Here is a 26,761-nt window from a genome sequence, read left to right as displayed (position 1 = left end):
ATTATTAAAACAATGATGAATATTATTAGTATTAAATTGTTGTTGTTATTATTGTCATGGAAATTCTTACACAAGGGCACTCAAAGTCAATCTTAAATGAATCATTGTTTATTGTCAGCGTGCTGGAGAGGTTCCAACCAACTCAATGCACCATTGTATACATGTCAATCAGGAGCTCTGCTTGGGCAAACCCAGCAGTTGTCTTATATACGGCTATACACAAGTTATATTGGCATGATTTAGCACAATTAATTAATCATTACCGTTTTGTTTCTTTCATGTGACCGACCAATACTGTTTCATAACATGTGACAGACCAATACCTCACGAGGCTTCTTTCTCTCTAAGCTGAGACCTTGAAACTGAGATATCTTTTGTTCGTTCTCAACACATGGTCTGGGCGTACTGCCAAATTGCAGCTACTGATAGTGAGGATTTGTACAGTCAGCTACATGCATGAACACAGAAATTGTGTCAGTAAATGCTAGGAGTGGTGGTAGGAGTCAGGCGCAGAGAGCAGAGGTAAGGAGATAATGTGTTTATTCCGTAACACAACAAAAACGGTCGATGCCAACACAACCGTCGTGAAATGCGAGGTGCCCAAAAACAACAGGTACACAGCACGCACATAAAACAAAACTATACGATCGCCAGCACATCCAATAACAAAACACACTGACGCAAATAATCCCGCACAAACCTGGGCGGGCTAAACAGGCTTAAATAACCATAAATCAAGAGAACCAAATGGGGAACAGGTGCAAACAATAAGACATACCAAACGAAAAGGAAAAAGGGATCAGCGGCGGCTAGTAGGCCGGTGACGACGACCGCCGAGCGCCGCCTGAGCAGGCAGGGGAGCCACCTTCGGTGGAATTCGTGACAAATTGGTTATTAGAACATCACATGAATAGAAGACCGAAATTTCTTTAAAGAAAAGCACAAACATTAAAATTCCCATTACATTATTATTATTATTATTGTGTGTGTTTGTGTCTGTGTGCCCACACGTGTGTGTGTGCACATGTACACTTTTGTGTTTATGTGTCTTGAAGTTTGTGTTCTATTGTTTCTCAGTTTCAGGCTACGCACCTATTCATTTACATTTACATTTAAGTCATTTAGCAGACGCTCTTATCCAGAGCGACTTACAAAATGGTGCATTCACCTTATGATATCCAGTGGAACAACCACTTTACAATAGTGCATCTAAATATTTTAAGGGGGGGGGGGGGGGGGTTAGAAGGATTACTTTATCCTATCCTAGGTATTCCTTAAAGAGGTGGGGTTTCAGGTGTCTCCGGAAGGTGGTGATTGACTCCGCTGTCCTGGCGTCATGAGGGAGCTTGTTCCACCATTTGGGTGCCAGAGCAGCGAACAGTTTTGACTGAGCTGAGCGGGAACTGTGCTTCCTCAGAGGTAGGGGGGCCAGCAGGCCAGTGGTGGATGAACGCAGTGCCCTTGTTTGGGTGTAGGGCCTGATCAGAGCCTGAAGGTATGGAGGTGCCGTTCCCTTCACAGCTCCGTAGGCAATCACCATGGTCTTGTAGCGGATGCGAGCTTCAACTGGAAGCCAGTGGAGAGAGCGGAGGAGCGGGGTGACGTGAGAGAACTTGGGAAGGTTGAACACCAGACGGGCTGCGGCGTTCTGGATGAGTTGTAGGGGTTTAATGGCACAGGCAGGGAGCCCAGCCAACAGCGAGTTGCAGTAATCCAGACGGGAGATGACAAGTGCCTGGATTAGGACCTGCGCCGCTTCCTGTGTGAGGCAGGGTCGTACTCTGCGAATGTTGTGGAGCATGAACCTACAGGATCGGGTCACCGCCTTGATGTTAGTGGAGAACGACAGGGTGTTGTCCAGGATCACGCCAAGGTTCTTAGCACTCTGGGAGGAGGACACAAGGGAGTTGTCAACCGTGATGGCGAGATCATGGAACGGGCAGTCCTTCCCCGGGAGGAAGAGCAGCTCCGTCTTGCCGAGGTTCAGCTTGAGCTGGTGATCCGTCATCCACACTGATATGTCTGACAGACATGCAGAGATGCGATTCGCCGCCTGGTTATCAGAAGGGGGAAAGGAGAAGATTAGTTGTGTGTCGTCTGCATAGCAATGATAGGAGAGACCATGTGAGGATATGACAGAGCCAAGTGACTTGGTGTATAGCGAGAATAGGAGAGGGCCTAGAACAGAGCCCTGGGGGACACCAGTGGTGAGAGCGCATGGTGCGGAGACAGATTCTCGCCACGCCACCTGGTAGGAGCGACCTGTCAGGTAGGACGCAATCCATGCGTGGGCCGCGCCGGAGATGCCCAACTCGGAGAGGGTGGAGAGGAGGATCTGATGGTTCACAGTATCAAAAGCAGCAGATAGGTCTAGAAGTATGAGAGCAGAGGAGAGAGAGTTAGCTTTAGCAGTGCGTTTTCATATTCGTTTGTGTGATTTCCCTCTTAGTTATATGTTTGAACATTTGAGTTTGGTTAAATGTTCTGGAGTTGAGAATAAGGCAAATCTTCACAGACAAATGTGCAGGTCATTTTTTTACATTCCAAGCCACATTTTGAGAAAGTAACAATCATAACAATAAATATTGAAATTTACATGGTTTTTAGAGTGAAGTACATCGGAAAAAAGCAAAAGAAAACTGCAAGACTGAATAGGAGAAAAAACAAGCAACAAACAAAGAAGATAGGCTTTTGAAAAATAACTATTTTTCATAAAATTGTAGTAATCTTAGCTAGCTGAATTGTTTACCAGTTGCTAAGCAGTTGCTAGGGACTCTTTTGGAAGAAGTTAGCTAGCTAACGAAGAACAACAAAGAATATCTAGTTAACAGAAGAAAAGAAAGAGAAAATCAGGACAGAAGAAAAAGGATATCAAAGTGAAACAGTTCTCTAAAGACACAAGAGACAATAATACAAGAAACAACACTTCTGTAGCTTGTCAACTATGTGTCTGTCTATCCCTGTTCTCTCCCCTCTGCACAGGCCATACAAACGCTTCACACCGCGTGGCCGCTGCCACTCTAACCTGGTGGTCCCAGCGCGCACGACCCACGTGGAGTTCCAGGTCTCCGGCAGCCTCTGGAACTGCCGGTCTGCAGCCAACAAGGCTGAGTTCATCTCAGCCTATGCTACCCTCCAGTCCCTAGACTTCCTGGCGCTGACGGAAACATGGATTACCACAGATAACACTGCTACTCCTACTGCTCTCTCTTCGTCTGCCCACGTGTTCTCGCATACCCCTAGAGCATCGAGCCAGCGGGGTGGTGGCACTGGAATCCTCATCTCTCCCAAGTGGACATTCTCACTTTCTCCCCTGACCCATCTGTCTATCTCCTCATTTGAATTCCATGCTGTCACAGTTACCAGCCCTTTCAAGCTTAACATCCTTATAATTTATCGCCCTCCAGGTTCCCTTGGAGAGTTCATCAATGAGCTTGACGCCTTGATAAGTTCCTTTCCTGAGGATGGCTCACCTCTCACAGTTCTGGGTGACTTTAACCTCCCCACGTCTACCTTTGACTCATTCCTCTCTGCCTCCTTCTTTCCACTCCTCTCCTCTTTTGACCTCACCCTCTCACCTTCCCCCCCTACTCACAAGGCAGGCAATACGCTTGACCTCATCTTTACTAGATGCTGTTCTTCCACTAATCTCATTGCAACTCCCCTCCAAATCTCCGACCACTACCTTGTATCCTTTTCCCTCTTGCTCTCATCCAACACTTCTCACTCTGCCCCTACTCGGATGGTATTGCGCCGTCCCAACCTTCGCTCTCTCTCTCCCGCTACTCTCTCCTCTTCCATCCTATCATCTCTTCCCTCTGCTCAAACCTTCTCCAACCTATCTCCTGATTCTGCCTCCTCAACCCTCCTCTCCTCCCTTTCTGCATCCTTTGATTTTCTCTGTCCCCTATCCTCCAGGCCGGCTCGGTCCTCCCCTCCTGCTCCGTGGCTCGTCGACTCACTACGAGCTCACAGAACAGGGCTCCGGGCAGCCGAGCGGAAATGGAAGAAAACTCGCCTCCCTGCGGACCTGGCATCCTTTCACTCCCTCCTCTCTACATTCTCCTCTTCTGTCTCTGCTGCTAAAGCCACTTTCTACCACTCTAAATTCCAAGCATCTGCCTCTAACCCTAGGAAGCTCTTTGCTACCTTCTCCTCCCTCCTGAATCCTCCTCCCCCTCCCCCCCCCCTCCTCCCTCTCTGCGGATGACTTCGTCAACCATTTTGAAAAGAAGGTTGACGATATCCGATCCTCGTTTGCTAAGTCAAACGACACCGCTGGTCCTGCTCACACTGCCCTACCCTGTGCTTTGACCTCTTTCTCCTCTCTCTCTCCAGATGAAATCTCGCGTCTTGTGACGGCCGGCCGCCCAACAACCTGCCCCCTTGACCCTATCCCCTCCTCTCTTCTCCAGACCATTTCCGGAGACCTTCTCCCCTTCCTCACCTCGCTCATCAACTCATCCTTGACCGCTGGCTACGTCCCTTCCGTCTTCAAGAGAGCGAGAGTTGCACCCCTTCTGAAAAAACCTACACTCGATCCCTCCGATGTCAACAACTACAGACCAGTATCCCTTCTTTCTTTTCTCTCCAAAACTCTTGAACGTGCCGTCCTTGGCCAGCTCTCCTGCTATCTCTCTCAGAATGACCTTCTTGATCCTAATCAGTCAGGTTTCAAGACTGGGCATTCAACTGAGACTGCTCTTCTCTGTGTCACGGAGGCTCTCCACACTGCTAAAGCTAACTCTCTCTCCTCTGCTCTCATCCTTCTAGACCTATCTGCTGCCTTTGATACTGTGAACCATCAGATCCTCCTCTCCACCCTCTCCGAGTTGGGCATCTCCGGCGCGGCCCACGCTTGGATTGCGTCCTACCTGACAGGTCGCTCCTACCAGGTGGCGTGGCGAGAATCTGTCTCCGCACCATGCGCTCTCACCACTGGTGTCCCCCAGGGCTCTGTTCTAGGCCCTCTCCTATTCTCGCTATACACCAAGTCACTTGGCTCTGTCATATCCTCACATGGTCTCTCCTATCATTGCTATGCAGACGACACACAATTAATCTTCTCCTTTCCCCCTTCTGATAACCAGGCGGCGAATCGCATCTCTGCATGTCTGTCAGACATATCAGTGTGGATGACGGATCACCACCTCAAGCTGAACCTCGGCAAGACGGAGCTGCTCTTCCTCCCGGGGAAGGACTGCCCGTTCCATGATCTCGCCATCACGGTTGACAACTCCCTTGTGTCCTCCTCCCAGAGTGCTAAGAACCTTGGCGTGATCCTGGACAACACCCTGTCGTTCTCCACTAACATCAAGGCGGTGACCCGATCCTGTAGGTACATGCTCTACAACATTCGCAGAGTACGACCCTGCCTCACACAGGAAGCGGCGCAGGTCCTAATCCAGGCACTTGTCATCTCCCGTCTGGATTACTGCAACTCGCTGTTGGCTGGGCTCCCTGCCTGTGCCATTAAACCCCTACAACTCATCCAGAACGCCGCAGCCCGTCTGGTGTTCAACCTTCCCAAATTCTCTCACGTCACCCCGCTCCTCCGCTCTCTCCACTGGCTTCCAGTTGAAGCTCGCATCCGCTACAAGACCATGGTGATTGCCTACAGAGCTGTGAAGAGAACGGCACCTCCATACCTTCAGGCTCTGATCAGGCCCTACACCCAAACAAGGGCACTGCGTTCATCCACCTCTGGCCTGCTGGCCCCCCTACCTCTGAGGAAGCACAGTTCCCGCTCAGCCCAGTCAAAACTGTTCGCTGCTCTGGCACCCCAATGGTGGAACAAGCTCCCTCACGACGCCAGGACAGCAGAGTCAATCACCACCTTCCGGAGACACCTGAAACCCCACCTCTTTAAGGAATACCTAGGATAGGATAAAGTAATCCTTCTACCCCCCCCCCCCCCCCTTAAAAGATTTAGATGCACTATTGTAAAGTGGTTGTTCCACTGGATATCATAAGGTGAATGCACCAATTTGTAAGTCGCTCTGGATAAGAGCGTCTGCTAAATGACTTAAATGTAATGTAATGTAATAACAGGTCATTCAGCCTGACATGGAAACAGATAAATCAACAGAACATTCGGTAGGTAAAATTTGAATTGCTAGGCATTTTGTAATATGTATACGTGTTGACAAATGGAGAAATCTGACATATCATTTCACTCAGGGCTCTATTCAATCCGTAGTGCTGAAGATCCGCTTTATAACGCAATTGACAATTAAGGGCAATGTTCCCACGGTTGTGGAGACTGCATTCACAATAAACACTGCATCTGTGAGATCAATCGGAAATTAACGCATCATTCTTACGTGGATCTTACGTGATATTTAAGCGATACAGAATCCAGCCCTTAATCTGTTAGCTCTTCATGGGCAGATACGAGAGAGGATAATATCTATCATGTTCTTGATGATGATGGGGGGAGGGTGGAGGGCATGGGGGAGGTGGTGGGCAAGGGTCATCTCCCAGGCGTCTATCAGCAAGACATCCACACCCCTGAACATGGCCCTGAGAACCCCGTCCAGCTGCAATGAGTACCAGTCACTATTGTACAGGCTCACCTCTGGGTCCAGGGCCTGGAGGTTGGCTGAACGCAACACCACCATGGTCCCCGGAGCCCGGCCCAGAAGCCGCACCACTGCCCGCCGTATGTGGCGTAGTCGGCGAATGTAGACCTGCACAGGAAAGGTGCTGAAATGGGACCATATGCTAATAAACACCACAGTGTTCGGCCCACCAGTCAGGCCATCCAGTTCGTTAGCTACGTAGCGCATCTCACTGGCGATGACATTGGTGAAGCGGATTGGAGGACCGTGACAACGGTACCTCAGAAGGGTGTTGTGGGTGCTGTCCACCGCCATGTTGGGCCCCACATTCTTAGGACTGTGAAGGTTAAACTGCTTCAGCTCTGTGACAACAATGGAGGGATATGAGTGGAGGGTTGGGTTGGGAGTTGGAAAGACAGAAGAGAGAGTTAGAAAGCACTTGAGGCAGCAGAGAGTGAGAGATGTTACAGTACTTGCTGACAGCACTCACGTGGTAATAATGCGTTGAGGTACTCAAACCACTGTCTCCGTACATGTACACCACCTTGCCCTTCAGACACTGAGTAATGGCAGAAGAGTCGTTAAACTGGCGTATTACACCACCAGTCAGCGCTCGCCATGACCCTTGGAAGTAATACCCGGAAGGAGTGATTCTGGTAGGTTCCGTCTTCATGCTGCTTCTCTCCACGTCTGCTTTGTCTGAAAGAGTAACACAAGCATGATGCACCAGCCAGCATCATCACTTTGCAGGTACACAACACAATGGAAACAAAGGTGCTGGCACTTCCCTGCCTTACAATACTGTAAATGCAGTAGTGGGATGGAAGAGAGAGTTAGAAAGCACTTGAGGCAGCAGAGAGTGAGAGATGGAATACTATCCTGCACATGCAGAACCTCTCCAGTGTTGAAGTATACAGCCACGTGGCACTTAATAGCAGCTAGGCTGGAAAAGGAAGTACACAACCGATAAACTCACAGTTTTACTGTAGCATCTCCTTGCTCGCCTACCTTTTTTCTCAGGCAGCACAGTGACACTGTCAGACCCTGAAGGATGTATGTGAACTTTGATGTTTACACCACTGAGAAAAAATAAAATAAATACACAGCAGTTAATGTTAAATAAATACACTGCAGCAAGCAATCTGATACATCGGAAACAAAGTCTGTGATTAAATGAGACACACTTACACTCATTCACTCATGTACTGTACACCTTACTAACCTCTGGAAGAGCTCACATACTGTACACCTTACTAACCTCTGGAAGAGCAATGCCTCTTTGTTGGTGAGCAGATCTTTCACATAGCCTCCCTTTGCGTGGTTGATCCGTGTGTCACAACTCAGCATCTTGGGCTTGTAGCAGTACCAGGGCTCCTCCGTGTGGGCGTCTGTGTAATTGCACAGCAGCTTCTGGCTTGTTGGCAGACACAGATTACATATAGTTGTCTGAGACAGTTTTCCAGAGCGGAAGAGACTCTTAAAGAAAACCCGGTCGGGCAGTTCCTCTCGTAACCGTCGTAGAACATGAACTGCCTCACTTGGATGGACCAGTGTCATCTCCACCTGTGCAGACCCTTGCCATAGTAATGGGAAAATGGCAGAGTAGGTCCCATTCCTGTGGTCCAGCACCTGTCCTGCAACGCCTGCCTCCAATTCAGAGGAGTGCAGTCGGGCCAGCAAGAAGTCTCCACCATGGCTCTTGGGATGCCCCTGAAAATCATACATCTGGACAAAAGCCTCCAGCTGGTCCCCCACATGCCACTCACTCCTGCCCCTTGCTGGCAGGATCACAAAAAGGCTGTGTGCAGGATCACTGGTGTGGTCCAGGGACACACTCTCAGAATGGTGCGTAGGCTCTGGCCAGGCGATGGACTCCAGGAGGTAATGCTCTTCCAGAGCCTCCTCGGGTGAGGGCTTCTGGCCCAGGAGGCCACAGTAGCTATGGTTGCGGTCCAGAGGAAAAGGGGCCTCTGAAAAGAAAGCTGTGTGGATGCTGCTCTGGAGCTGGTATAATGTTGACACTGTTTGGCAGTTCAGATTCTGCTAAGGAGAAAAGTAAAGGTCACTAACAGGCATAAAGTGTAACTTTTGCAGAGCGTGCAACGCTACCATTAATTTCAATGAAAACTGGGCGTAAACAGCACGGCTCGGCGAGAGGTAAAGGATGGTTATTGAGGTAAAGGATGGTTATTGAAGCAATGTGGGAAGAATATTATTATAATTTTGTATTTTTATTTAACCTTTATTTAACTAGACAAGTCAGTTAATAACAAATTCTTATTTACAATGACGGCCTACCAGGACGACGCTGGTCCTATTGGGCGCCACCCTATGGGACTCCCAATCACGGCCGGATGAGATACTGCCTGGATTCGAACCAGGGAATGTAGTGACGCTTCTTGCACTGAGATGCACTGAGATGCTGTGCCTTAGACCGCTGTGCCACTCGGGAGCAATAAAGGAGGTTGGACTTGTTATGAGTGCAGATGGCTTCCCTTACCTCCAGAATGTTGATGTTGCTTAAGAGGAAAAGGAGGCTTGACAGGGCCAGCAGGAAGAAGACACAGACATATTTGGACAGGCTTCTCCACATGGTGCTGTCCTCTGTCAATTCCCCTGATGTTGACACAAAAAAAGTTGTTAACAGTTCGCCAGTTTGCAGAAGTAGAGTAGAACTATAAAATATGCCTTACTTCAGCTTAGGCGGCTAACAGTCTTGTGGAGCACAGGATACCTTGGGTTCAAATCCTGTTCAGTTACAATTGGGCTGCTAAAGTTGGGTAGTAATACACACACACACACACACACACACACACACACACACACACACACAGAGAGTTTGGACACACCTACTCATTCCAGGATTGTTCTTTTTTTAAACTATTTTCTACATTGTAGAATAATAGTGAAGAAATCAAAACTTTGAAATAACACATATTTTATATTTGAGATTCTTCAATGTAGCCACCCTTTTCCTTGATGACAGCTTTGCACACTCCTGACATTCTTTCAACCAGCTTCATGAGGTAGTCACCTGGAATGCATTTGAATTAACATGTGTGCCTTGTTAAAAGTTAATTTGTGGAATTTCTTTCCTTCTTCTTAAGGCTAGGGGGCAGTATCCTGAATTTCCGGCTGACTGACGTGCCCAAAGTAAACTGCCTGTTACTCAGGCCCAGAAGCTAGGATATGCATATAATTGGTAGCATTGGATAGAAAACACTCTGGAGTTTCTAAACTGTTAAAATAATGTCTGTAAGTATAACAGAATGGATATGACAGGCAAAAACCCGAGGAAAATCTACCCGGAAAAATGTATTTTTGGAGGTCACATGCCGCTTCAATGCAAGCCTATGGGCTATACAAAAACATTGCTCCCAGATTGCAGTTCTTATGGCTTCCACTAGTTGTCAACAGTCTTTATACAGGGTTTCAGGCTTGTTTCTTGAAAAACGTAATTGTAGTTTTTTGAAGGTGTGCTCATCAGGAAAGGTAGGCTTTTGGCGCGCGTTAATGAGGGCGCACTCTTCATTATTTTCCTTTCCTATTGAACACCGTTCTTTCCATCTGAAATATGATCATTTATTTGCATATTAGGGTACCTGAGGATTGAATAGAAACATTGTTTGACTTGTTTGGATGAAGTTTACTGGTAGCTTTTTGGATTCCTTTGTATGCATGTTGAAGGAGTGGATTACTGAAATCAATGGCGCCAACTAAACTGACTTTTGTGGATATAAAGGACTTTATCGAACAAAACAAACATTCATTGTGTAGCTGGGACCCTTGGGATTGCAAACAGAGGAAGATCTTCAAAGGTAAGTCATTTATTTTATCGCTATTTGTGATTTTTGTGAAGCCTGTGCTGGTTGAAAAGGTATTTTGATGTGGGGCACTGTCCTCAGATAATCGCATGGTATGCTTTCGCCGTAATGCCTTTTTGAAATCTGACAACGCAGTTGGATTAACAAGAAGTTAAGGTTTTAAATGATGTAAGACTCTTTTATGTTCATGAATGTTTAATATTACGATTTTGTAATTTGAATTTGGCGCGCTCCAATTTCCACGGATGTTGTCGAAAGGTGTCCTGCTAGCGGTTTGCTAGAGATTTTTAATGCGTTTCATCCAATCAGTTGTGTTGTTACAAGGTACTGTAGGGGTGGTATACAGAAGATAGACCTATTTGGTAAAAGACCAAGTCAATATTATGGCAAGAGCAGCTCAAATAAGCAAAGAGAAACGACAGTCCATCATTACTTTAGGACATGAAGGTCAGTCAATCTGGCCTTCAATCAAAATGTCAAGAACTTTGAAAGTTTCTTTCAAGTGCAGTCGCAAGAAGACCCAAAGTTACCTCAGAAATTGTCGCCCAAATAAATGCTTCACAGACACATCTCAACATAAATGTTGAGGAGACTGTGTGAATCAGGCCTTCATGGTTGAATTGCTGCAAAGAAACCACTACTGAAGGACACCAATAATAAGAGACTTGCTTGGGCTAAGAAACACAAGCAATGGACATTAGACGGGTGGAAATCGGTCCTTTGGTCTGATGAGTCCAAATTTGAGATTTTTGGTTCCAACCGCCATGTCTTTGTAAGATACAGTGTAGGTGATCTCCGCATTTGTGTTTCCCACCGTGAAGCATGGAGGAGGAGGTGTGATGGTGTGGGGGTGCTTTGCTGGTGACTGTCTGTGATTTATTTAGAATACAAGGCATACTTAAACAGCATGGCTACCACAGCATTCTGCAGCGATATGCCATCTCATCTGGTTTGCACTTAGTGGTACTATCAATTTGTTTTCAACAGGACATTGACCAAACACACCCCCAGGCTGTGTATGGGCTATTTGACCAAGAAGGAGAGTGATGGAGTGTTGCATCAGATGACCTGGCATCCACAATCACCTGACCTCAACCCAATTGAGATGGTTTGGGATGAGTTGGACCACAGTGAAGGAAAAGCAGCCAACAAGTACTCAGCATATTTAACATTTAACATTTAAGTCATTTAGCAGACGCTCTTATCCAGAGCGACTTACAAATTGTCATATGTTGGAACTCTTTCAAGACTGTTGAAAAAGCATTCCAAGTGAAGCTGGTTGAGAGAATGCCAAGTGTGCAAGGCTGTCATCAAGGCAAAGGGTGGCTACTCTGAAGAATCTCAAATATATTTTGATTTGTTTAACCTGTTGGGGGTAGGGGGCAGTATTTGCACGGCCGGATAAAAAACGTACCTGATTTAATCTGGTTATTACTACTGCCCAGAAACTAGAATATGCATATAATTATTGGCTTTGGATAGAAAACACCCTAAAGTTTCTAAAACTGTTTGAATGGTGTCTGTGAGTATAACAGAACTCATATGGCAGGCAAAAACCTGAGAAGATTCCTTACAGGAAGTGACCTGTCTGACAAGTTCTTGTTCTTCTTGGCTCTCTTTAATGAAAACTGAGGATCTTTGCTGTAACGTGACACTTCCTACGGCTCCCATAGGCTCTCAGATGGCGGGAAAAAGCTGAATGATGTAATTCCAGCCACTGGCTGAAAAACATTAACGCTTTTGGTAAGTGCTCTATCAGAGGACAATGGGACTGAGGCGCGTGCACGAGTCGACCCCATGTTTTTATTTTCTCTCTCTTTGAACCTAAACACGCTTTCCCGGTCGGAATATTATCGCTTTTTTACGAGAAAAATGGCATAAAAATTGATTTTAAACAGCGGTTGACATGCTTCGAAGTACGGTAATGGAATATTTAGAATTTTTTTGTCATGAAATGCGTTCTGCGCATCACCCTTCTTTACCATTCGGATAGTGTCTTGAACGCACGAACAAAACAGAGGATATTTGAACATAACTATGGATTATTTTGAACCAAACCAACATTTGTTATTGAAGTAGAAGTCCTGGGAGTGCATTCTGACGAAGAACAGCAAAGGTAATAACATTTTTCTTATAGTAAATCTGACTTTGGTGAGGGCTAAACTTGGTGGGTGTCTAAATAGCTAGCCCTGTGATGCCGGGCTATCTACTTAGAATATTGCAAAATGTGCTTTCACTGAAAAGCTATTTTAAAATCGGACATAGCGAGTGCATAGAGGAGTTCTGTATCTATAATTCTTAAAATAATTGTTATGTTTTTTGTGAACGTTTATAGTAAATTCACAGGAAGTTTGCAAGTTGCTAGTATGCTAGTTCTGAACGTCACATGCTAATGTAAAAAGCTGGTTTTTGATATAAATATGAACTTGATTGAACAAAACATGCATGTATTGTATAACATAATGTCCTAGGGTTGTCATCTGATGAAGATCATCAAAGATTAGTGCTGCATTTAGCTGTGGTTTGGGTTTATGTGACATTATATGCTAGCTTGAAAAATGGGTGTCTGATTATTTCTGGCTGGGTACTCTGCTGACATAATCTAATGTTTTGCTTTCGTTGTAAAGCCTTTTTGAAATCTGACAGTGTGGTTAGATTAACGAGAGTCTTGTCTTTAAAATGGTGTAAAATAGTCATATGTTTGAGAAATTGAAGTAATAGCATTTCTAAGGTATTTGAATAACGCGCCACGGGATTCAACTGGCTGTTGAGTAGGTGGGACGATTTCGTCCCGCCAACCCTAGAGAGGTTAACACTTTTTTTGGTTACTACATGATTCCATGTGTGTTATTTCATAGTTTTGATGTATTTACTATTATTCTACAATGTAATTTTTTTTTTTATTATTTAAAAAAAATGTTTCATTGACTGGTACGATATACATATATATATATATATATATTTATTTATTTTTTTTTTTTTTTCAATGGAGAATTTAAGCGTTCACGTTTCCTCCAAACATTTTTTTTTTGTTGCAAAAAGTTCAAAATATTTCAATTATACTGCCAATATGTTGACAATTATACACTGAGTATACCAAAAATTAGGAACAGCCCTCAGAACAGCCTCAATTCATTGAGACATGGACTCTACAAGGTGTGAAGAGTTCCACAGGGAAGCTGGCCCATGTTGACTCCAATGCTTCCCACAGTTGTGTCAAGTTGACTGGATGTCCTTTGGGTGGTGGACAATTCTCGATGCACACGGGACATAGTCGCGGGAAGTAGCGGTGCTGAAGTAACCCCTGATAATATATGTATATATTTTGGGGATAAAATAGATATTTTTCATCACAAAAGTAGTGCACTGAGTCTTTACTACTCCTGTATGAGTGGACCAAAATAGTAATCAGCAGCGCACAAAAACATTTCAGCAACCCCACCCCTTAACATCTTCCTGCGGCCATGAAAGTGGAAACTGTTCAGCGTGAAAAACCCAGCAGCGTTGCAATTCTTGACACAAACCGGTGCGCCTGGCACCTACTACCATACCCCGTTCAAAAGCACTTCAATCTTTTGTCTTGCCTATACACCCTCTGAATGGCACACATACACAATCAATGTCACAATCAATGATTGAAGTGGATTTAACAAGTGACATACAATTATGGATCATAGCTTTCACCTGGATTCACCTGGTCAGTCTGTCATGGAAAGAGCAGTTGTTCTTAATATTTTGTATACTCAGTGTATATCAGCAAACATTGTTTTAAAATTGTTTGAGAAAATGTACATAAATTCATGAGGTGGAAAGAACCAATTTTGCCAGGCACCCCTATTTGGAATAACCCCACCTTACCTCCAGCGTTTAATGATAACACCTTTAAATCCTGTTTCCAAAGTTGCATCATGAATTTTGAACATGTGCACTATGATGGATCTCAACGTCATTTAATCAATGACAAGAAAGAGTTGGATTATCCAAGGCCGTTCTGATTTTAGTTTAGAAATCTTATATGCCAAAGAAGTTGATTGCCAAGCTATTTCAAGGGTTGAATGAAACTCTACCTTATGGTTGAGAACCTGTAAGGAATAAATGGCAAACTGATCTAAAGGAAGAATTGAGAAGAACCATTGGTTAGATACCTGCTCCTACAACATAAACACTGCAATTTAAGATAATTTATAGGATTTACTACCCTCCTGCCAGAATGCATGTAATGCACCCAGAAATGTTGCATGCAAAAATCACAGAGTACTAAAGAGTACAATTACATATGCTATGCCCAAATTTCATTTGCTACTGGCAGTTTGATGCTGATTGACATCTCATTTCACCTCTTGTTGAAAGAAGCATTTATTTTGACGTTTTCAAATCATGCAAGAGAGAATATTAACATTGGTTGCGAGATACAGAAGAATAAGAATATCATACAGAAGAAGAGAGAATATTTCCACAGCTCCATGAGCTCTTTTCACAATTGGTGAAAGTATCATATTTGAAGTACGTTTTAAGGTTTAGCATCGGGTTTAGGTTTCCTGAACAACTTTTACGAAAGTTGAGTCGCTGTGTAAATTAACGTTAGACATTTGACTCCATTAACAGACAGTTAACCAGATAAGAGAGATCGGTTCCCAATTTAGCCTAACATTATGTTTACATCTGTTACAGTATACGAATGTTTAGTTAATGTGGGGTAACTAGTAGGCTACAGATGTCAGTGTTAAGCAAGTTAACATTCAGCTATTTGAAATCCATTAACTCAGTTAGATTTTCGTACTTGGACTCAAAACGAACAATCAAGTTACTCAAAAGATGACCACAATTTACAGATAGCCTGTTTGCTATCGTAAAGGTGTAAGAAATTATAGCTAGCTAAGTTACTGCAGAGTAGGGCTAGTCATGATCTAACTAGTAACTTAGGTTGGTAGTTGATTTTAAGGTACAGTTATGATAATGGAGATTTGTACTTGAGATTGGACTAAAATGTGGGTATTTGGATGCTTAGATGTAACCATAGACTGTCTTATTTCTGCATAGGGTCAATTAAACATGAAAAGAAAGGGAGAGATATCAGACTTTTTAAAGAAGCACAAACAGGTAGATCAGGTGCAAACAGACCACAGCCCTTGCATCACCACCGGACCCCAGAGCAGCTCCCTACATGAGGCTAGTCAGAGTCAATGTGGTTAGACTTCACAAGGACCCAGTCTACCACCACCAGGTCAGAGCATCTACCAGGCAGTCAGTCACATGCCCAGTTCAGAATTTAAGTTTAGCTTCAGCTTGTAATAGATGATTTTGTCAGATTAAGCCTCACTTTAAAATGTTGGTTGTTGATTCATGTGTGTTCTTGTTTTGATGGCTGTGGCATTTTTACACTAATGGTTCTTGTGTTATTTTAATGTAATAGATGTATCAAGGGATGGCACAGAGACCTCTGGTTCTGAGCTAGACAGTGAGCCAGAGCTGCCAGGAGATGTCATTGAGCCCCTCGCAAGCATCAAGCACCAGATATGCTGTTCCAAAAGGACCCAATGGTAGGCCAGGCCTATACTTTAAACTACACATTTTAGTTAGAAGCTGTTAGTATCTAATCTTGTGGATCCCTTAATTATACATTTCTATAGAGATATGACACATCATTTAACGTGTATTTCAGACATTTCAAGGTCCAGAGAAGAGGGTCCTGTACAGCCGTGTTTGAAAACATTTCCCAGAACTCAGTATGGTACTAGGAAAAGGGCTTTCAACAGCTCCTGGTATAAGGACAATTCATGGCTTGAATATTCTGTAAGTCAAGATTCAACATATTGTTTCGCCTGTAGGCATTTTTCTCTGCCCAATACACCTGGATCTGCCTTCACATCACAGTCAGGTTTTTGTCACTGGAAAAAAGACGCTGTTTAAAGATTCTGGGTTTAAGCTCCATTCGAAGGCAGAGCATCATATCAATGCTATGTATGCTTGGAATCAGCATAAAAGGGCTATTGACAGCAACTCATATGAGGACCGGAAAAAGAAAGTGGAGGAAAACTGGACTTACATTAAAACAATTGCAGATGTGCTCCTATTAACTGCCACTCAAAATATAGCGCAGAGAGGTCATCGAGAATATGATGACTCTCACAACAAGGGTAATTTTTTGACAATCTTAGAAAAAATAGCAAAGCATGACCCTCTTGTAGAGAAAAGGATGAATGCATGTGGCAATGCTAAGTACACAAGCCACCAAATCCAGAACAAAGTTCTTGAGGGCTAGCTGAGATGGTTAAATGAAATAATAAGAGAAGTAAAAGAACAAATATACACTGCTCAAAATAATAAAGGGAACACTTAAACAACACAATGTAACTCCAAGTCAATCACACTTTTGTGAAATCAAACTGTCCACTTAGGAAGCAACACTGATTGACAATAAATTTCACATGCTGTTGTGCAAATGGAATAGACAACAGGTGGAAATTATAGGCAATTAGTAAGACACCCCCAATAAAGGAGTGGTTTGCAGGTGGGGACCATAGACCACTTCTCAGTTCCTATGCTTCCTGGCTGATGTTTTGGTCACTTTTGAATGCTGGCGGTGCTTTCACTCTAGTGGTAGCATGAGACGGAGTCTACAACCCACACAAGTGGCTCAGGTAGTGCAGCTCATCCAGGACGGCACAGCTGTGGCAAGAAGGTTTGCTGTGTCTGTCAGCGTAGTGTCCAGAGCATGGAGGCGCTACCAGGAGACAGGCCAGTACATTAGGAGACGTGGAGGAGGCCGTAGGAGGGCAACAACCCAGCAGCAGGACCGCTACCTCCGCCTTTGTGCAAGGAGGAGCAGGAGGAGCACTGCCAGAGCCCTGCAAAATGACCTCCAGCAGGCCACAAATGTGCATGTGTCTGCTAAAACAGTCATAAACAGACTCCATGAGGGTGGTATGAGGGCCCGACGTCCACAGGTGGGGGTTGTGCTTACAGCCCAACACCGTGCAGGATGTTTGGCATTTGCCAGAGAACACCAAGATTGGCAAATTCGCCACTGGCGCCCTGTGCTCTTCACAGATGAAAGCAGGTTCACACTGAGCACTTGACAGACGTGACAGAGTCTGGAGACGCCGTGGAGAACGTTCTGCTGCCTGCAACATCCTCCAGCATGACCGGTTTGGCGGTGGGTCAGTCATGGTGTGGGGTGGCATTTCTTTGGGGGGCCGCACAGCCCTCCATGTGCTCGCCAGAGGTAGCCTGACAGCCATTAGGTACCGAGATGAGATCCTCAGACCCCTTGTGAGACCATATGCTGGTGCGGTTGGCCCTGGGTTCCTCCTAATGCAAGACAATGCTAGACCTCATGTGGCTGGAGTGTGTCAGCAGTTCCTGCAAGAGGAAGGCATTGATGCTATGGACTGGCCCGCCCGTTCCCCAGACCTGAATTGAGCACATCTGGGACATCATGTCTCACTCCATCCACCAACGCCACGTTGCACCACAGACTGTCCAGGAGTTGGCGGATGCTTTAGTCCAGGTCTGGGAGGAGATCCCTCAGGAGACCATCCGCCACCTCATCAGGAGCATGCCCAGGCATTGTAGGGAGGTCATACAGGCACGTGGAGGCCACACACACTACTGAGCCTCATTTTGACTTGTTTTAAGGACATTACATCAAAGTTGGATCAGCCTGTAGTGTGGTTTTCCACTTTAATTTTGAGTGTGACTCCAAATCCAGACCTCCATGGGTTGATAAATTGGATTTCCATTGATTATTTTTGTGTGATTTTGTTGTCAGCACATTCAACTATGTAAAGAAAAAAGTATTTAATAAGATTATTTCTTTCATTCAGATCTAGGATGTGTTGTTTAAGTGTTCCCTTTATCTTTTTGAGCAGTATATTTAGTTGTGATGTACTATTACATGCACAAAAGCTTTTTACACTTTCAGTCAGCTGAAAGCTTAGATGCAGCATGTCTCACAAAAATGATAATTGATTGCCTTGAAAAACATGGTCTGGACTACAGAAATAATCTTGTGGGGCAAGGCTATGACGGTGCGTCCGTCATGAGCGGAAATACAAGATTAGCATTTTATGTGCACTGTAATGCACATTGTTTGAATTTGGTTCTTGTTGATGCTGTAAAATCAGTGCCTGAGGCAGTTACATTTTTTGCTCTCCTGCAGAAGCTTTATAACTTTGTATCTGGCTCGTACGTTCATCTCAAGTGGCTTGCAGTTCAGAAAGAACTGTATCCACAGCAGCAGCTCAGGGAACTACAGAGACTTACGGATGTAAGGTGGGCATGCAGATACATGGCATGCCGTAATCTGAGGGACAGGCTTCCAGCAGTTCTGAGAGTGCTACAGGACATCACACTTGAAAATAGTGGTAATAGATCAGTGGAGGCAAGGGGCCTTCTTTCTAAGATAGATTTACATTTCTTAGGGCTTTTGGGTACCTTTTGTAAAGTGCTTGGTGATGCCAAATATCTTTCTGACATGCTCCAATCAAGCTCTCTTTACCTAGCAAGGGCTGTGGATTTAGTAGGTGCCCTTACAGACACATTACAGAACTACAGAAGTGACGGTTACTTTGGAGAACTATGGAACGAGGTTGAAGAGATTGCAAAGCACTGCAAAATAAGGGTACAAACAGTGTGTAAAAGACAGCCTAAAACAAGCTTAAGATTTCATGACTCATTGATGATGAGCACTGTAGGACAGAAAAAGTGACCAAAGTGATGGTGAGAGCTTCCAAAGAGCTATTATTTATCAAGTGCTTGACATTCTCACAGCTGAGCTGCAGAGGCGTTTTCAAAGAAGAATTGCGAGATAATGCAAAACCCAAAGAGTACAGCATTCTTGAATGAGGAGCCTCTGTTCACCTTTGCTCAGACCTTTGAGTCGGATTTAGAGGACCTCAAACATGAGGATCATCAAACCAAGCGGCTTCTTGATAGGAGAGAAAAGTGGAAGGGACAGACGGTCTATTCTCCTTGACTTTTTTGTGTTTCTAGAACCTTATAAAGAGGTCTTCCATGAGCTATTTCGACTTTGTAAGATTTCTGTTGTTAGACCAGTCAGCAGTGCTTCTTGCGAGAGAAGCTTCTCAGCTTTAAAACTGATTAAAACCCACCTTAGGACAACAATGGTTAATGACAGGTTAAGTCACCTCGGAATTCTCAGTGTTGACTCAAGGAGGGCACGCTCCCTCAACATGGAGGAGTGTGTGAAACATTTTGCCAGTTCTCACCAGAACTGCAGAATTATGCTGTTTTAAATCTACCTAGGATAATTTGGCACTTAGGCGGTCCCTCTGGTCATGATTAAAACCTACGCTGTGTACTAACTAGTACACTGAATTCTAAAATGATAAACACAAAGGGTATCATGTCACACAGATTTTATTTGGTCTTGATTAGGCCAATTCCAAAACTTTTCTTTGCTATTAGTTAACATAATATATATTAGCATAAATATGATACTGTAAATTTGTAATAATGATGGGCACAAATTATTTTTAAAGTCGATTTCTGCTTGATACAGTTGGCGCCTGAAGTTTTCTACCACTCCACACATTTCTTGATAACAAACTATAGTTTTGGCAAGTCGTTTAGGACATCTACTTTGTGCATGACACAAGTAATTTTTCCAACAATTGTTTACAGACAGATTATTTCACTTATAATTCACTGTATCACAATTCCAGTGGCTCAGAAGTTTACATACACTAAGTTGATTGTGCCTTTAAACAGCTTGGAAAATCCCAGAAAATGATATCATGGCTTTAGAAGCTTCTGATAGCCTAATTGACATAATTTGAGTCAATTGGAGGTGTACCTGTGGATGTATTTCAAGGCCTACCTTCAAACTCAGTGCCTCTTTGCTTGACATCATGGGAAAATCAAAAGAAATCAGCCAAGACCTCAAAAAAAAATGGTAGACCACCACAAGTCTGGGTTCATCATTGGGAGCAATTTCCAAACACCTGAAGGTACCACGCTCATCTGTACAAACAATAGTACGCAAGTATAAACACCATGGGACCAAGCAGCCGTCATACCGCTCAGGAAGGAGACGCGTTCTGTCTCCTAGAGATTAATGTACTTTGGTGTGAAAAGTGCAAATCAATCCCAGAACAACAGCAAAGGGCCTTGTGAAGATGCTGGAGGAAACGGGTACAAATGTATCTATATCCACAGTAAAACGAGTCCTATATCAACATAACCTGAAAGGCTGCTCAGCAAGGAAGAAGCCACTGCTCCAAAACCGCCATAAAAAAGCCAGACTACTGTTTGCAACTGCACATTGGGACAACGATTGTACTTTTTGGAGAAATGTCCTCTGGTCTGATGAAACAAGAATAGAACTGTTTGGCCATAATACCATCATTATGTTTGGAGGAAAAAGGGGGAGGCTTGCAAGCCAAAGAACACCATCCCAACTGTGAAGCACGGGGGTGGCAGTATCATGTTGTGGAGGTGCTTTGCTGCAGGAGGGACTGGTGCACTTCACAAAATAGATGACATCATGAGGAAGAGAATTATGTGGATATATTGAAGCAACATCTCAAGACATCAGTCAGGAAGTTAAAGCTTGCTTTCAAATGGGTCTTCCAAATGGACAATGACCCCAAGCATACTTCAAAAGTTGTGGCAAAATGGCTTAAGGACAACAAAGTCAAGGTATTGGAGTGGCCATCACAAAGCCCTGACCTCAATCCCATAGACAATTTGTGGGCAGAACTGAAAAAGTGTGTGCAAGCAAGGAGGCCTACAATCCTGACCCAGTTACACCAGCTCTGTCAGGAGGAATGGGCCAAAATTCACCCAACTTATTGTGGGAAGCTTGTGGAAGTCTTCCTGAAATGTTTGACCCAAGTTAAACAATTTAAAGGCAATGCTACCAAATACTAATTGAGTGTATGTAAACTTCTGACCCACTGGGAATGTGATGAAAGAAATAAAAGCTGACATAAATCACTCTACTATTTTTCTGACCTTGCACATTCTTAAAATAAAGTGGTGATCCTAACTGACCTAAGACAGGGATTTTTTACTAGGATTAAATGTCAGGAATTGTGAAAAACTGAGTTTAAATGTATTTGGCTAAGGTATACATAAACTTCCGACTTCAACTGTACCTGGTATGTCAAATTGCAGTGTTTTTTTGTCAATTACATTTTTTGTAAATCAACTATGCAGTTTATGTAACACACGTGCTATTTTATCTCATTGGTGCTTGAGCTTTATTTTCTGAAAATATTTTCGATGTTCAACACTTATAGATCCAGATTATATATTCATGAAAACAGAGTGACCCAAGTCTCTCCAGTATGTGAGTACAGTGTGTGTGTGTGAGAGAGAGAAAGAAATTGAGCTGCAGTTCCGAGGTAGAGACACTGACTATTCATATTATGTTAAAGAATTCTAGTGAAGTAACCCTTTTTGACCACACTATCTGCCACATTGAAGAACTCCGGGTTAAGTGAATTATCACTTCTATCTCTAATCAGCAATCATAGGATTTATTAACGTTCCTTCGATGCCAGGTTAGGGTTACACACTACTTTTCTGTCATGGTCTATGGAACCCCTGAAGTAGCCTTGGCCACCCCATGTATAAATCTCTAGTTCCACCACTGCCTGTGACAAATACCATTCTGTGATAATGCATATGCTATCATTGAGAAATGTAAATATTGTCAATCAATATAAGAACATTTTGTAATCTAGGTGTAATTGCTGCCAAAAAAATGTGGACCCATATTGGAAAGCCTCATATAACCTCAATAACAAACTGGAGGACTGAACTATCTAGCTACATCCCATTAGACTCTGTTAATTATAAAATCAAACATAAACCAGACACATTTGACAGAGTTTGGAAATCGTATGTTGACCATCTTACATTTACATTTTAGTCATTTAGCAGACGCTCTTATCCAGAGCGACTTACAGTAGTGAATACATACATTTCATACAATGCATTTTTTAAATTAAATGTGTAAATTAATTAAACCAATTTTTTTTTTTTTTTTTTTGTACTAGCCCCCCGTGGGAATCAAACCCACAACCCTGGCGTTGCACACACCATGCTCAACCAACTGAGCCACAGGGAAGACCAGGCCTTTTATTTCTGTTGCCATATTGTATTTGGCTGTAAGCCACTGCAAACACTGACGAACAATACATTAATCAATAACCCGTCAAGGAACAGACAAAGATAAAATTATAGACTAGCCCGAACTACTTGTCATTTCTTATAAAATATATATTTTCCAATCCTTGATTCCACATTCCCTCTGGTCGACTCCTCTCCTGACTTCTTTTAGATGTTTAGAGCAGGAAGAGATTGAAGAATGGAGTAAGAGTAAGCATGAAAATACCAATGAAATGCAGTCTGTACCAACATGCAAAATATGTTCCTGTTCTGAAGTATTGTGCTAGTTGTGCTATTGTGGCTTACCGTTTATGTATGGTCCCTCTTTTTCTTTGTATAGAATAAATACTTAACAAAGTTAATGTCCTGTCCACTGTTATTTGAAGCTGTCTGTTTGAAGAGCAACCAGATGTCCTTTACAACCATAAATGTAGATATAGGGTGCACTTGGAACAAAACCAGTTTTACCATGGGCACGCCCATTGAGAAGAAATGTTGTACTACAAAATGGAGATACAGTTGCTCCCAATGGTGCTGCTCATGCGGTCATAGAAGACATCCATTACAAGGATCTTTCCATATCCCTATGTTTACAACCCTCTGAGCATGAAAGATATGCACAACTGAGTGAATTAATCATTAACCTAATAATGGCAGATAAATAGTGTGAGTATACAGTGCATTCAGAATGTATTCAAGACCCCTTCTGTCACGTCCTGACCCTTGGAAGAGGTCATTTTCCATAGTAGAGTGGTCAGGGTGTGACAGGTGGTTGTTTTGGGTGGTTTTGGGTTTTCTGTTTATATGTGGGCTTTTTCTAGATTTCTATGTTTTGTTTTCTATGTTTTGGCTGGGTATGGTTTCCAATCAGAGGCAGGTGTCTATTGTTGTCTCTGATTGGAAGCCATACTTAGGCAGCCTGTTTTTCCTTTGGGTTTTGTGGGTTGTTGTTTTCCGTTTTGTCTACGTACCTGACGGAACTGTTGGCTGTCGTTTTTTTGTTAAAGTGTTATCATTAATAAAAGTAATTTGAGCACTTTACACGCTGCGCCTGGGTCCCCTTTCAATGACCCCTGTGACACCTTCATTTTTTCCACATTTTGTTACGTTACAGCATTATTGTAAAATGGTTTAAATTGTTTTTCCAATCAACATACAATACCCCATTATGACAAATCCAAAACAGGTTTAGACATTTTTGCAAAAAAATTATAAAAATGTAAATATCACAATTACACAAGTAATTAACCCTTTACTCAGTACTTTTTTGAAGCACCTTTAGCAGCGATTTTAGCCTGTCTTCTTGGGTATGACGATACAAGCTTATCACACCTGTATTTGGGGAATTTCTCCCATTCTTCACTGCAGATCCTCTCAAGCACTGTCAGGTTGGATGGGGAGCGTTGCTGCACAGCTATTTTCAGGTCTCCAGTGATGTTGGATCGGGTTCAAGTCCAGGCTCTGGTTGGGTCACTCAAGGACATTCAGAGACTTGTCCCTGAAACCACTCCTGTGTTGACTTGGCTGTGTGCTTAGGGTTGTTGTCCTGTTGGAAAGTGAACCTTTGCCCCAGTCTGAGGTCCTGAGCACTCCGGAGCAGGTTTTCATCAAGAATTTTTGTTTTGTTTTTTTGTAACCCTTCCCCAGATCTGTGCCTCGATACAATCCTGTCCCCGAAGCTCTATGTACAATTCCTTCGACCTCATGGCTTGGTTTTTGCTCTGACATGTACTGTCAACTGTGGGACCTCATATTGGCAGCTGTGTGCTTTCCCAAATCATGTCCAATCAATTGAATTTACCACAGGTGGACTCCAATCAATTTGTAGAAATATCAAGGATGATCAATGGAAACAGGATGTACCCGAGCTCAATTTTGAGTCTCATAGCAAAGGGTCTAAATACCTATGTAAATTAGGTCTTTTTTAAAATATTTGTAAAAATATATTTTCAACATTTTCTAAAAACCTGTTTTTGCTTTGTATTATGGGGTATTGTGTGTTGATTGATCAGGAAAAAAAACAATTGAATACATTTTACAATAAGGCTGTAACATAACAAAATGTGGAAAAAGGGAAGGAGTCTGAATAATGTATTCTCTCCTACCTCTGCTTGCTGGCGATCTCCATCTTGGCGGTCTCATCTTGGCGGGCTTTTCCCATCCTCCTCTGGCTACATTGACTTAAATACAAAACCTAGGAGGCTCGTAGGCCTTACACCCTTCCATAGATCTACATGGTAATTATGACCACTTCCGGAGGATGTTCTCCAACCAAATCCAAGCTTTTGCAACATGAACTGACATGTTGTCCATCCTATCATAGGATTAGGATCAGAGAACAAACAGTGTGGTGGATTGGGGTTGTGCCACAGAGCAATATTGGAGTTTTATGTGTTGAGAAGCTTGGTGAGTTGGTGACATATTGGATAAAGATTGAAAGTGAAGTGATAGTTGAGCATTTCTAGGATATTATTCAATTCAAATTAGTTTCTTCAATCTACCGGAGATGGAGAAGGTAGATTATATACTGGAAAAAAATCTAAACGCAACATGTAAAGTGTTGATCCCATGTTTCATCAGCTGAAGTAAAAGATCCCAGAAATATTTCAATCAAATGTTTTACACAAATTTGTTTACATCCCTGTTAGTGAGCATTCCTCCTTTGCCAAGATAATCTATCCACCTAACAGGTGTGGCATATCAAGAAGCTGATTAAACAGCATGATCATTACACAGGAGTACCTTGTGCTGGGTACAATAAAAGGCCACTCTAAAATATGCTGTTTTGTCACACAACACAATGCCACAGATGCCTCAAGTTGAGGGAGCACGCAATTAGCATGCTGACTACAGGAATGTCCACCAGAGCTGTTGCCTGAGAATTCAATGTTCATTTCTCTAACATAAGCCACCTCCAATGTTGTTTTAGAGAATTTGGCAGTATGTCCAACCAGCGTCACAACCGCAGGACACATGTATGGCGTTGTGTGGGCGAGTGGTCTGCTATTGTCAAAGTTGCTAACAGAGTGCCCCTGGTGGCGGTGGGGTTATGGCATGGGCAGGCATAATCTACGGACAACGAACACAAGTGCATTTTTTTTATAGCAATTTGCATGCACAGAGATACATTGACGAGATCCTGAGGCCCATTGTCGTGCCATTCATCCACTGCCATCATCCTTATGTTTCAGCATGATAATGCACGGCCCCATGTTGCGAGGATCTGTACACAATTCCTGGAAGCTGAACATTTTCTTCCACCAGACATGTCACCCATTGAGCATGTTTGGGATTTTCTGGATTGTCATGTTTGACAGCGTGTTCTAGTTCCCGCCAATATCCAGCAACTTCGAACAGCCATTGAAGAGGAGTGGGACACAATCAACAGCCTGATCAAGTCTATGTGAAGGAGATGTGTCGCACTACATGAGGCAAATGCTGGTCACACCAGATACTGACTGGTTATCTGATCCATGCCCCTACTATTTTTTTAAAATATCTTTGACCAACAGATGCAGATCTGAATTCCCAGTCATGTGAAATCCATAGATTAGGGACTAATGAATTCATTTCAATTGACGGATTTCCTTTATATGAACCTTAACTCATATTTTTGTTCAGTGTATATTTAGTTTTGGTTTTACATCTGTATTTTTGTGTCGTTAGTGCAATTTATTTCAATTTACCTTGCTAACTTTAGTAGCAAGTAGCTAGCTACCAACAAGAGTGCAGTTTTCTCAGACAGAATGGCTAGCTAATGCTAACAAGAAAGTGGATTTTTTGTTGTTGTTGAAGAACCCCTTTCATTGCTCACATCAGATTCAAGTTTCTGAGAAAAAGCTGCATCGATCACGTAAAGGACGAACGTCAGTTTATTCAAACTGCGCAACACAATGAGAAGGTAAGAAGAAACAGGGTCACAAGCAGCTTATTGGCAAAAGTTGGCTTTTACTTAGGGGCCCCATGAGAAGGAAAGTTCAGCTAACAAGGGCAACTGCAAGGAGCTTTCAGAGGTTATGCATGTTACGATGCTTTACTTGCCAAACATATGGACGTTTCTACTGTCTTCTCTGGGATGTCGAAATCAATTCAGAATGATTTGATCGCTTCCATCGCATAATCCTATAAAAGTGAGATTTAAAAGATAGGTTGATGTAGTGCATTTTTTTCCACTTTCCTTCGGTATTTAGACACACAGACACAAGCAAAAACCCTTTACATAAATGTTGCAGCAGCCCA

General features: G+C 43.4%; 1 pseudogene across 1 annotated transcript; it reads right to left on the bottom strand.

Moving 5' to 3' along the window:
- Positions 1 to 5,917: 5,917 nt before the first annotated feature.
- Positions 5,918 to 23,088, bottom strand: LOC106602729 (NXPE family member 3-like; annotated as a pseudogene). The gene is made up of 7 exons (XR_014392128.1): positions 22,829 to 23,088; positions 9,254 to 9,330; positions 9,061 to 9,176; positions 7,819 to 8,600; positions 7,569 to 7,639; positions 7,051 to 7,259; positions 5,918 to 6,922 (listed from the first exon to the last, which is right to left on the bottom strand). The product of XR_014392128.1 is annotated as an NXPE family member 3-like (transcript).
- Between the last annotated feature and the right edge of the window lie 3,673 nt (positions 23,089 to 26,761).

This window comes from Salmo salar, chromosome 04 (genome assembly GCF_965601325.2).
Source record: "Salmo salar chromosome 04, fSalSal1, whole genome shotgun sequence".
NCBI lineage: Eukaryota > Metazoa > Chordata > Actinopteri > Salmoniformes > Salmonidae > Salmo > Salmo salar.
Note: the sequence above shows the minus strand (reverse complement) of the source record. Positions and strands in the feature narration are given on the sequence as shown.